Raw genomic sequence first — 12,487 nt, 5'->3', positions numbered from 1 at the left:
TATTTGAGTCTCAGATCTGGTGGCTTGAAAATCATGCAGGACTTGTGCGTGCATGCCCAAGGTCCAGGGAGGAGAATGGAGGAGAAGGGATTGCAATGTGGCCATCCCCCCTTGGGGTGCGATTTCTCACTTTCCCTCTCACTGTCTCTTCTCTCTCCAGTCAACACACATGCCCTAGGGCAACAGCATTAAAAATGATATCATCGGTTGCTGTCGGTGAGTGGAACAAATGGGCAAGTTCATGAAAGCCGGGAAAGTGGTGCTGGCGCTGGCCGGACGCCACTCCGGACGCAAAGCTGTCATCGTGAAGAACATTGACGATGGCGCCTCAGATCACCCCTACAGCCACGCTCTTGTGGCTGGAGTTGACCGCTATCCCCGCAAAGTGACAGCTGCCATGGGCAAGAAGAAAATCGCCAAGAGGTCGAAGATCAAGTCTTTTGTGAAGGTTTATAACTACAATCACCTCATGCCCACAAGGTACTCTGTGGATATTCCCTTGGACAAAACTGTGGTCAACAAGGATGTCTTCAGAGACCCTGCTCTTAAACGCAAGGCCTGGCGGGAGGCAAAGGTCAAGTTTGAAGAGAGGTACAAGACAGGCAAGAATAAGTGGTTCTTCTAGAAGCTGTGGTTTTAGATGTTTTATGTTTCAGTCATTAAAAAGGTGGGGAAAAATGATATAATCTATCTCTCTCTCTAACTATTATCTATTATCTCTCTCTCTCTCTCTCTATCTCAATATGGCAGGCTTTAGGAAAGCAGCCTAACATGTACGATTTAGGCTTATTCATAGGAATCCAAGTGTGAGAGTACAGTGGCCATTGTAGGCCAAAATAGTTTAGTTTACTACCACCGTGCCACCTGCTGCCCCCAAGGTCTCTGTTCTTTGGTGGAACTTTTCGGTCAGTTGAACTTTAACTCTGAACCTCTGCTGGTGAGAAATTTCACTGGTTCTTTGGCAAAACTTAAAATGTCTTAAGCTGGCTTTTCTAAAACATGTTACTTAATGTTATTTAATTTGCTTAATTTGTAAACGTTGCTTAATTTGCTTCTGCTAGTCTTTACTTTTTTTTTGACCTGAGAGAACATAGGAAAGGCATCACTAACTTTTTTTTTTTTTTTAGAGATTTTGGCTATAGGGCATGTGTGCTCAGCAGAGAAACAGAAAGAGAGAAATCCCCTCCAAGGGAGGATGGCCATGCTGTAATCCCTTCTCCATTCTCCTCTTGCGATTTTGGGCATGTATGCATGCATGCCAGGTGTGAGTTTTCATCTTCGAGGTCCAGGACTTGAACTGTGGTTGACTACGTGGGAGTCCAGCGACATAACTATTATGCCATCTGCCGGTCCTGGCATCCATTCTGAGTTTTTCTAAATGATACACCCCAATCCTTCTTGATTAAAAATTTCCGTATTTATCTGTAGCTCTGAAGCTGAACAGAAAAATCTAGCAATGTGTAGAAGATTAAGTTGCTCTATTTACAGAGATGCAATTTAAAAATTTTATTATTATTATTTTGCCATAGGGCAGAATACTTGTGGAAAGAGAGAGAGAGAGAGAAATCTTCCACCAGGGGAGATGGTCATGCCACAGCTGCTTATCCTCCATTCTCTGGGGATTTGGGGCATGTATGTGCACACACATGCGCCCAGTGTGATTTTCAAGCTGCCAAGTCTGGGACTCAAATTGTCAAATTTGCCACATGGGACCTAGAGCCTTAACCTCCATGCCACTTATTATTTCTTGTTTTTCTTTTTTTGGAGAGGTTTTTGCTATAGGGCATGTGCGCTCGCCAGACAGACAGAGAGAGACAGAGAGACAGAAAGCAGGAAATCACCACCCAGGGGGGATGACCACGCCACAATCCCTTCTCCTCCATTCTCCTCTCGGGATCTTGGGCACGCACGCACACACGCCTGGAGTGAGTTTAAGCCACCGGGTCTGGGACTCGAACCGCGGGGTGATTTCTCACTTTCTCTCTCTCTGTCTCTCTGTCTCTTTCTGGCAAGCACATGTGCCCTATAACAAAAACTTCTCCAAAAAAAAAAGGAATTGGTAAGTATATTTAAAAGAAACGTGGATATGTGGGGCTGGCAGGTGGAGTGGTAGTTAAGGGCACTGCACTCCTACATGGCTGACTGTGGTTCAAGTCTTGGACCTGGCAGGTTACTGTCTCACTCTCTCTGTCCCTCTCTGGTCAAAAACAAATAAATAAAGTTAAAAAATAATTCTTAAAGAAAATATGTATGTGTCTTTTTTTTTCCTTAGAGATTTTTGCTATACGGAATGTGCACTTGCCCGAGAGACAGAGAGGCAGAAAGTGAGAAACCAGCCCCCCCCACCCCGCCAGGAGGGATGGTCATACTGCAATCCCTCCTTTTCCATTTTCCTCTTGGGATTTTGGGCATGCACGTACATGCACCCGGTGTGAGTTTTAAGCTGCTCGGTCTTGGACTCGACCTGTGGTCAACTACATGGGTGTCCAGCAATGTAACCATTATGCCATCAGCTGGTCCCTGTGCATACAGTTTTTAAGAAAGAGCCTTGGACCAGCAGGTGGCATAGTGGTCACATTGTTGGACTCCCACATGGCCGGCCGTGGTTTGAGTCTGGGATCCAGTAGCTTGATGATCATGCTGCATGCGTGCCCATTATCCTGGGAGGAGAATGGAAGAGAAAAGATTGTGACCTGGCCATTTGCCTGGGAGGCAAGTTCTTTCTCAGTAATTGTCTCTGTCTCTCTCCACCTGTGACTTAAGGCATAAACCTCTATAAAAATAAAAAAAAGCTCTATCAAATTACCTTAGAAAAAAATTATTCTTATTTTTCTTATTTTTTCCCAGAGGGCACATGGGCTTCCCAGAGAGGAAGGAGGGGGAGGAAGGAAGCGATCTCCAGTGGTGCCTGACCACACTGCAGGCCCTCATCATCTTCACATCCCTGTGGGATGTGGGCACCCATGCACATGTGCTTAGTGTGCCTGTCCAAACCACGCACTTGGCCGTGTTCGATCTGGCTCTCTGAACCATGAGGTCATGGACCAACCCAGGCAAAATTTTAGGAGGATTTAAAATATAATCTTTTTATTTGTTTGTTTGTTTTTAATGTCGTTTGTTAGCACAGTAGCAGACGGAAATGGTTCACACATAGACCCAACGCACTGAGCGACTTCTATCCCACGTCTGACAGTTATAGCTTGAGGAACTTCACTACAGGTTTCTCAAGTTCTGATCCTAACCTGTAGTCTTCGTATAAAGAAGCAGATTGGCATATAAAATAGAAATACATAAACTACTCATTCCTGTGTGATGTCTTCTGTGTCTGTTTTGTATAGATGAGATGAGAATCTTTAAGAACTCTGCTAAATATCCATGTTTCCCTTCCAAGAAGGGAAAACAAATTCCAATTTTTTTTAAAAACACCAAAAGCATGCAGTCTTAGAGGGGCTACATAGTAGCCACGTGTGTGACTGTACGAAATTAAGCTGTTTTAAATATACAAACGCAGCGATTGAGGCCAATGTCTGAGTGCATTTTTTCCTGTACTACATTTCAGCTAATATTACAGAACTAATGACAGTTTTAAAAGCTGCTCTTACCAGTTCTGTCTACTGTAGCAAGATACCTTAGGTTACAACTGTAAGGAATGGGCCGACCGTGCGAGAAAATAGAAATGTAGAGCCTTCATTGGGAATGCTTCCGGACGAGGTTTGCTGGTCAGAGAGACAGAAAGAGAGAGAGAGAGCGCGAGAGCGAGCGCCAGAGAAGTCACGCCCTAGAGCAGGGTTTAGTGATTTTTATAAGGGTATAGGGAGGGGGAGTGTCTTAGAGGGAGAAACAGTCCAGTATGGTAATGGTTTAGGGGAGAGCAGACTAGTGTGCCTCGTAAGGTCTGGTGCCGTGTGCAGAGTGGAGTGTTGTGTGCTACATCGGGGTTAGATCTGGGCTAACAGGTCTGATGACAGACATCAGCCGACTGTAGCGCGGCATCCAGCTCCTACATCCAAACTGCTCAGGCCTCTGGCCTAATACCCCGACTGTTTTGGTGTTACAGGGCGTCGTCATTCAATCATTACTTCCTGCTGTCTGCTGAGCTGGGGTGAAGAGGGGAAGTCGGGAGCTGGGGGCTCAGTGGGAACTTGTGGGTAGGGATGGAGCAGCATTTGGTTGACAGCCCCCCAGGAAACTTCTTGAATTTGACTTAGGAGGAACCTGAGGAAACAGGGCGTGAGCATGAAGAGAAGGCAGATGAGAATTAAAGGTCCTAATATCGGGGCAATTCAGGTGATGAGGGCAGATCGCCCCCAGTCTGGGAAAAGAGAAGTGGGCCGTTGCTGCTGGTGCCGTAGATCTTCGCTTAGATGGCTGAGAACATTGACATTTCGTTTGACCAGTCCTGTCTTGTTGGTGGTAGCAGCATTCTTCCCTGAGGAACAGACAAAACCTTTTTCTGCCACCAGTAGGTCTGTGGTGCGTTGGTTTTGAAGAGCTACTCGGGCGACCAAAGTGATTTGTCACTGAAGGGAAGCCAGGGAGGCAGCCGAGGCCTCAGTGGCTAACTGGAGTTTTCCCTCTAGGTCCGGGGAGGTGGAGATGCTGTGGGCTAATGCTCCCTGCCTTCTGCAATTGTGCTGGCTATGAGGGAGGATGCTAGTGACATGTCTACTATGATGGGAAGGAAGACCGCTCTTTCAGTGTGGGAGTCCATAGAAGAAGGGGAGGCCAGCAGGAAGAATTCAGCCTGACCATGGAGGGTCGGCTGTGGGACTAGGGTTACTGGGAGACAAGGGAAAGGGGAGGAGAAGTTGATTATTTTGGTTAGGGTGCTGTTGCACCAAAAAATGATGCCCGGAGGGGTGCAGAGAAAAAAGGAGATTGGGATGGATTGGTTACACAAGGTGTCCAGAGGAGTCAATGAAGCGTTGGTGTAACATGCTGTCTGATTTAGTTGGCCTGTATTTCTGAACAATGGGATGTCAGAAATACAGAGAGGGGTAAGGAAGGGCTGTGAGGTGGTCCAGGAAACGCTAGGGAAGGGGGTTATTGAGACCGTCATGAGGGAAGCCTCGCCAAGGGAGGCACAAAGAAAACAGTCTGAGAAATGGCCCATCTCTGTGGAGTTGAGGAGGAGGGCTCCCTGTTGGACTAAGGATAGCCAGGAAAACAGGTCTGTCTCACCAGCCTGTCCAGCGTGTATTGATTTAGGGAAACTTCATGGCTCTCAATGTTTTTTGATTGGTCTTTCAGTTGGTCGATGGTTTCAGGGATTGCTCTGGTGTAAGTCCAGTAAATCTGGGTGGCCCCTGATGGGGAATAACTGGTGGACCAGGGGTAGACTTTTACCCAGACTCCTTTTACCTACCTATCATCCCAAGGGTCTTTGATGTTGAGGTAGAGCTGGCCTCGACCATTGGTGGTAAGGAGGTAAGTGTCTTGTAGTTTGCTGCGGGAGTCTAGTTGCAGGACATGAATACAGCAGGGACTGTAAGGGCAACCCCCACAGGTATCTACCCACCAATCACAACAGGATTCTTTGGTCTGATCAAAGGTAAAGCAAAGGGTCAGGTTGGACCATCCCTGGGTGACTGAGCACATTTTGGCAAAGGCGATGGGGATGGAGACCCGTGACTGACAGCCATGTGATTAGCAGTCCCTGGTGGCCAGGAAGTAGGTGTGGGTGTGACTCACAGGCACTCGGGATTTTTTTTTTTGGTGGGGGGAAAGGTTTTTGCTATAGGGCGTGTGTGTTCTCCAGAAAGACAGAGATAGAGAGACAGAAAGTGAGAAATCACTCCCCAGGGGGGATGGCCACGCCACAATCCCTTCTCCTCCATTTTCCTCTCAGGATCTTGCACACGCATGCACACGTGCCTGGCGTGAGTTTAAGCCACCGGATCTGGGACTTGAACCGTGGTTGACTACATAGGAGTCCAGCGATGTAGCCATTATGCTATCTGCTGGTCCCAGGACTCTTGTATATAAAAATACCAGCAAAAAGAGGGGCTAGAGGTTAGCCACCCCTGGGGGAGGACGAGGAGGAGTAGGAGAATGAGGAGCTTTCAGGGGAAACCTGGTGAGATGGTTTTGTGGATTCCCAAACCTGAGATTTCCAGGGGCTGAAAGGGGGTGCCCATTTGAGGCAAGAGATATGATACCAAGAGGGTCATCCCAAAAGCTTAGCCTCTGGGGGTGGTGAGGATGACGGTGTGAGGTCCCATCCAACGAGGTTCTAACGAGCGATGGTAGAGTTCTTTTAGTAGCACACTGTCACCCGGCTGGAGGGGCCAGGTAAGCACTCTGAGACCGAGGTGGACGGAGTGAGGGTTGTGAGGACGCGGTCGGCATGTTCACGGAGCAGCTGGCGGAGGAGAGAGAGAGATAAGGAAGTCATGATGCTAAAAGGGGAAGCTGGACTGGGAGATCGTGGTTAATGAGAAAGGGCCTACTGTATAGGATTTCAAATGGGCTTAGGCCCGTGGGATTTCGGGGAGCCACCCACAGGCTGGTGAGGCCTAGAGGAGGAGCTCAGGCCAGGAGAGACGGAGCTCTAGGGAGAGTTTGGTGAGATGATCCTTTGTAAGGCCATTGGCCCTTTCACCCTTATCTGAGGATTGGGGGTGCTAAGGAATGTGGAGTTCCTAGGAGATTTTGAGGAATTCAGAGACCAGTTGGATGACTCTGGAAGTGAAGGCTGGCCCATTGTCGGACTGGATGGTTGTTGGAAGGCCAAAGCATGGCATGATTGCTCCAGGAGAACAGGTGCGACTGTGTTGGCCTTCTCCTTTGAGGCAGGGACGACCTCAGTCCAACCTGAAAAGGTGTCTGCTAGAGTAAGGAGGTATCGGAAGGTTTTATGTCTGGGCTGAGTAAAGTCAGCCTGCCAGTCCTCGCCTGGTTGGTGGCTGTAGAGTTGGTGAGTGGCGACCGAGGGTGCAGGCCACCTTGGGGGCTGATGGCTGAGCTGGTGGAGCGTGTCTGCTATATATGCTGAGGGGCCTTGTGGAGTCCTGGATAATGGAAGAGGGGCTCAAGGAAGTAGAAGAGTGCTTTTGGGGCGATGTGTAGAGACTGGTGGACTTCTGTGAGGATGGCAGAGGCTTGTTGAGGGAGAGTGATTTTGTTATGGAGGAGAATCTACCCCTTTTCCCCAGCTGTTCCCCTGTGTGAGAGGAGGTCTGCCCATTCTTCATGGGAATAAAGAGGTTTAGTTGGAGAGGTAAGGAAGAAGACTGGCACTGGGCCTTTTTTTTTTTTTTTTTTTTTTTAAGAGGTTTTTTGCTTTGGGGTGTGTGCGCTCACTGGAGAGACAGACAGAGAGGGAAAGTGAGAAATCACCTCCCGGGGATGGCCACACTGCAATTCCTTCTCCTTCATTATCCTCCTGTGATCTTGAGCACACATGCACACGTGCCCAGGGTGTTTCAAGTCACTGCGTCTGGTACTAGACAGGATGCAAACCGTGGTCGACTACGTGGGAGCCCAGCAACATAGACATTATGTTAACTGCTGGTCCTGGCACTGGGTATTTTTAAGTGTGAGGCTACAGATTACTGCGTCACCTCCTCACCTCGGAGTTACTGATCCTCACTGGGTCAGTTGAGCCCTGGTGGCCCCGGCAGTGGACTGTAGCGACCTCTGCTGGGAGCTGGAGGTCCTCGAGGAGTTTTGTTGTAAGAGTTCCATTAAGGACTGGTGAGCCCTTAGTAGTGAGGAAGCCCTGTTCTTTCCAGAGGGCAGAGTGAGAGTGGGCAATAAGGAAGACGTATTGGGAATCAGTGTAGATATCGACTCATCGGCCCTTTGAGAGAGTGAGGGCGTGAATAAGGGCTATGAGCTCAGTCTTTTGGGATGTGGTACCTTTTGGGAGACAGGACGCCTCGACGGTGGCAGAGGGAGAGACTACTGCATACACTGCCTGACGACAGCCATCTGACCCAACTACTGAGCTGCCATCAACAGAAAGAACGTGGTCAGGATTGGGTAGAGGTATATTGAACAGTCCTTGTCAAGGGGAGGCAAGGGTTTAGACAACGTGAGAACAAGAGTGAGAGGGGTAGGCAGAGTGGTTGGCAGAGGAAGTAAGGTGGATGGGTGGCGAGGAGGAGAGGAGCGGAGAGATACCAGGATTGTCAGTGAAAAGTAAATGGAAATCCTGAACCTGTGATGGCCCAAGGAGAGAGAGCAGTGGCTGAGGAGGTCCGTTAGGCAGTGGGAAGAGAAGACGGACAGGGCTGTGCTAAGGTGAGTTGAGGGATTCTTTTGTGAGTATGGCAGCAGCTGCCAGAGCTCTCAGACGGGGCTGCCACCCCCAGACCCTACAGGAAGGCCACTGGGTGGTAGCTGGGGCCGACGGGTTGTGCAACAAGTCTAGTTGCAACCCCCTGTCATTCATCAGTGAAGAGGTGGAAAGGATGTGTTGGATTGGGGAGTGAAAGGGGACGTGAGGAAACCAGGGTGTCTCGAAGGGCCATAAGCACTTTATGAACGGTGGTAGGCAAGGTAAGGGGCCCATGGGAGTTCTTTTGGCTGCAGCATATAGTGGTTTAGTGAGGAGGGTGAAGTTAGGGATCCATTGGTGGAAGGAGCCCTCTAGGCTGTGGCAGGAAAGGATTTTGTCTGCTGTGGTAGGGGACTGGAGACAGCGGATGAGCTCCATACGGTCGGATGTAAGTGTTTTGGTGGTTGGGGTAAGGGAGGTCCCTAAATAGATAACTGAGACAACCAAAAGTTGGGCTTTGGACAGGGAGACTCAGTAGCCCTGGGACCCCAAGAAATTGAGTTGTGTGTTGTTGAGACAGACAGACAGACAGACAGACAGGTGACAGGCTGTAGAAGAGGAGATTGTCTGTACTATAAGAGCGTGCTGGGAGCAAGTGGGCAAGATGCGAGGTCTCGAGCGAGAGCCTGCCCAAAGGGGTGGGGGCTGTCTTGGAAGCCCTGGGAGAGGACTGTCCAGGCAAGCTGTTGGGCAGAGTGAATAGGGGTCCTCCCAGGTGAAAGCAAACAGGACATAGGAGTCTGGGTAGAGGGGGGTAGTGAAAAAGGCATCCTTGAGGTCAAGGACTGTGAAGTGAGTGGTGGTTTGTGGGGTGTGGGATAGGAGGGTGTATGGGTTGGGGACCACCAGATGGAGAGGAATGGCCGCCTCACTGATGAGGTGGAGGTCCTCAACTAGGTGGTGGGCCCCCGGCGGCTTGCAGACTGGGAGGATAGGAGCGTTGCATGGAGAGTCTGTAGGAATGAGGAGTCCACGAGTGAGAAGTCGGGTGATAGTAGGCTTAAGGCCTTTATGGTGTGTTTTGGAGATAGGGAATTGGGTTTGGGAGGGAAATTTGGTGGGGTCCGTCAGGTGAATAAGAATTGGAGTGTGGTGGGAGGCCACAACCAGTTCAGAAGTGTCCCAGACAACAGGGTTAACCTCTTCAGGGGGAAGAGGAAAGGAAGGAGGACCGGAAAGATCAGAGTCAATGGATGAGGAGATGAGAGGGAGGAGAAAGTGAGTGGCAGGGGTGCAGCTGGAAGGAGGAGGGTAGCTCCTAATTGGTGAAGGATGTCTCTGCCCAGGAGGGGGACTGGGCATGACGGCATAACTAGGAAGGAGTGGGAGAAAGGTCGTCCATCTGTGTGGCAGGCTAGGGTGGCTGTCCTAGGTGGGCAGGAGGGTGTGCCATCTATTCCTGTGACCGAGATCTGAGAAGGAAAAAGTGGCCCCAGTGGGTGGGCAGGATGGAGTAGGTAGCCCTCGTGTCCACAGGAAAGGAGATGGACTTACCCGCTACCTGGAGCCTTGCCCTGGGCTCGGTGAGGGTGTCGGAGCCTGCATGGAGTCACTGGGGACGAGTTAGCCATTGGGCAGTCACTTCCCCAATGGCCGGACTGTTTGCACTTGGGGCGTGGCTTGGTGGGCAGCTGGGGGCAAGGACATGGTTGAGCCGAGTGGCCTGTGTTCCTACACTTGAAGCATGGTCCCAGGGGAATGGACTTAGATGAAGAAGCCCCATTCTTGGGCCCCTGGAGGGCCACCAGGGCCTGGGTTTGGAGTGCCACCTTGTGGTGAGGTTGTATGTGGCATTCAGCTTCAGCCACTTCCTCCCTGGCATTGTAAACCATAAATGCCATTTTCACCAGATTACGGACAGAGGTCTGAGGGCTAGTCTCTGCTCGCTTAAGGTTTTTACGGATATCAGGTGCTGGCTGGGTAATAAAGTGAGACGCCAAAACCATGGCCTCAGCTGGTGAAGCGAGATCTAGCATCTAAGAGGTTAAGGCCGGTGTAAGTGATGGAGGAACACAGCTGGGTTTTCATCTACCTCCTGGGTGGTTTCCCGGAGTTTGTCAAAATTGATCATTTTGTTAGAGACAGCCTGGATTCCAGGCAGGAGGCATTGGGTCATGTAGTCTTGTTTTTTGGGCCAGAGTTTCCCACCTGATAGTCCCAGTGAGGGTCGGTAATAGGAACAGCCGCTTGTCTGACTGGAAGAATTGGGTCGACCAGGCGGGCTTGGTTGGCATATTCTCGGGCTGCAGCCTGGACTCGCTCTCTGTCATCCACAGCAAGGGTGGAGGACAGGATTACATAGAGGTCATGCCGAGTAAGATTATAAGCTTGACAAAGGTAGCAAAACTCTGATGAAAGCTGTGGGGTTAGCAGAGAAAGAACCGAGTCTTCTTTCTATTTGAGATGGATCTTGCAGAGAGAAGAGAACGTGGACCCTGACAACATCCTCCGTTCCTGCCACTTCCCGGAGAGGACAGAGGAGGTTAGACTGGGGGAAGCAGTGGGAGAAAGGTGGGAACGTGAGCGGGTATGTGAACTAACTGGAGACAGGTGAGGAGGGATTGGGAGCAAAGTACATGGAGGAGGAGGAGGTGGCTGTGATAAAGGCAGGGGAGTGGTAGGGAGGGCTGGGACTGGCAGTGCCGAAGTAGGACTGGGGTATGGTAGGGGCCTGGGGAGGCGCTGGGAAGGAGGGGAGGTAAGAGTTTTGGGTGGGTCCTCTATAGGAAAGAGATAAGCCTCTAGGAGAGGTTTGGTCTTAGACTGTGGGGTTCAGGTTGTGAGAAGGACTTGGGAGGTGGTGCAGAGGGCGGGGTGGGAGCACAGATCTCAAAAGGCTTGGACACATGGAACCTCTGACCATTTGCCTACCCTTCAACAGTAGTTATCCAAATCAGTGAGGGTATTGAGTGCTTCCTTGTCCTTTGGATAGACACCCAGGAGTGGAATTGCTGGATCAGATCTAACCCGGATGGTATTACATTCAAAATACTCGGCCCTGGTATTATAATCAAAAGTCCCCTTAGGAGGCCATTTAGACCCATTGTCCAAAGCGTATTGTGGCCAAGCCACAGTGGAATAGAATACCAGCTGCTTACAGCGGAGATCCTGAGCAAGTCCGAATTTGGTGAGGTTACAGAGCAGACAGCCCAGGGGCATCTTTGGCTGGGTGTTACCCATTGTGTCTGGGACTCAAGTGAGCAGAAAAGGGAGAGCGGTCCCAAATCCCTTTTTGCACTCACAGAGTGGAACGGGGTGGGCAGCAGGAGATTGGGACGTCTCCACAATCACCTCAGCTCCAGGAGTCAGAGGGGACCCTGATGCAGCTGTGTTTTTGGACAGGGATCCTGGAGGTTTGAGTCCTGGAAACCTTGGGCAGGTGGATTTCTCCTCAGAGGCCAGGGCAGGTGGTTGGTTAGTGGTTGGCGGGTCGGTTTCTGGTTCAGGGGAGGAAAGGCCCTAGTGGGGACTGCAGGACACAACATTCCTTCTAGGTTTTGGCGCCAAATGTAAGGAATGGGCTGACCACGAGAGAAGATAGAAATGTAGAGCCTTTATTGGGAGCACTCCTAGGCAGGTTTCACTGGCACAGAGAGAGAGAGAGAGAGAGCGAGGGAGCACCAGAGAAGTTGTCCCTTAGGGAGGGGTTTGTCGATTTTTATAAGGGTATAGGGAGGGGGAGTGTCTTAGAGGTAGAAACAGTCCATGTATGGTAACGGTTTAGGGGGAAAGCAGACTACTGTGCCCCATAAGGTCTGGTGCTGTGTGTAGAGTAGAGTGCCATGTGCTACATCGGGGTTAGATCTGATCCAGCAATTCCACTCCTGGGTATCTACCCAGGACAGGGGAGCACTCAGTCAGAAAAGCGCTTGCACATCTATATTCAGTGCAGCCTTATTCATGATTGCTAAGACAAGGGACTAACCCAAATATCCACAACAGATGAATGAACTGAAAAATTGTGGCACATATACTCCATGGAATACCATTCAGCCATAAAAAACAACAAGGCCCTGGAATTTGATAGAAAGTGGACAAATATGGAAGATTTGTTGCAGAGCGAAGCAAGTCAGGCTATGAAAGAGAGACATTGTATGTCTCCACTTGACATATACTGACTGTCTGCACTCTATGGTAGAGACTGAAAGACTGGAGAACATAAAAGTATTAACAATTATAATGGAAACTAGAGAGAAAGTGGAAAGA

At 50.0% G+C, this 12,487-nt stretch overlaps 1 pseudogene; it reads left to right on the top strand.

Annotated features, from left to right (window-relative positions):
- Positions 1–221: 221 nt before the first annotated feature.
- LOC102493311 (60S ribosomal protein L27 pseudogene) lies at positions 222–650 on the top strand (annotated as a pseudogene).
- The last annotated feature ends 11,837 nt before the right edge of the window (positions 651–12,487 follow it).

Source organism: Tupaia chinensis, unplaced genomic scaffold, assembly GCF_000334495.1.
Source record: "Tupaia chinensis unplaced genomic scaffold, TupChi_1.0 Scaffold000578_2, whole genome shotgun sequence".
Taxonomy (NCBI): domain Eukaryota; kingdom Metazoa; phylum Chordata; class Mammalia; order Scandentia; family Tupaiidae; genus Tupaia; species Tupaia belangeri.
This window is presented reverse-complemented; position numbering and strand designations above follow the sequence as displayed.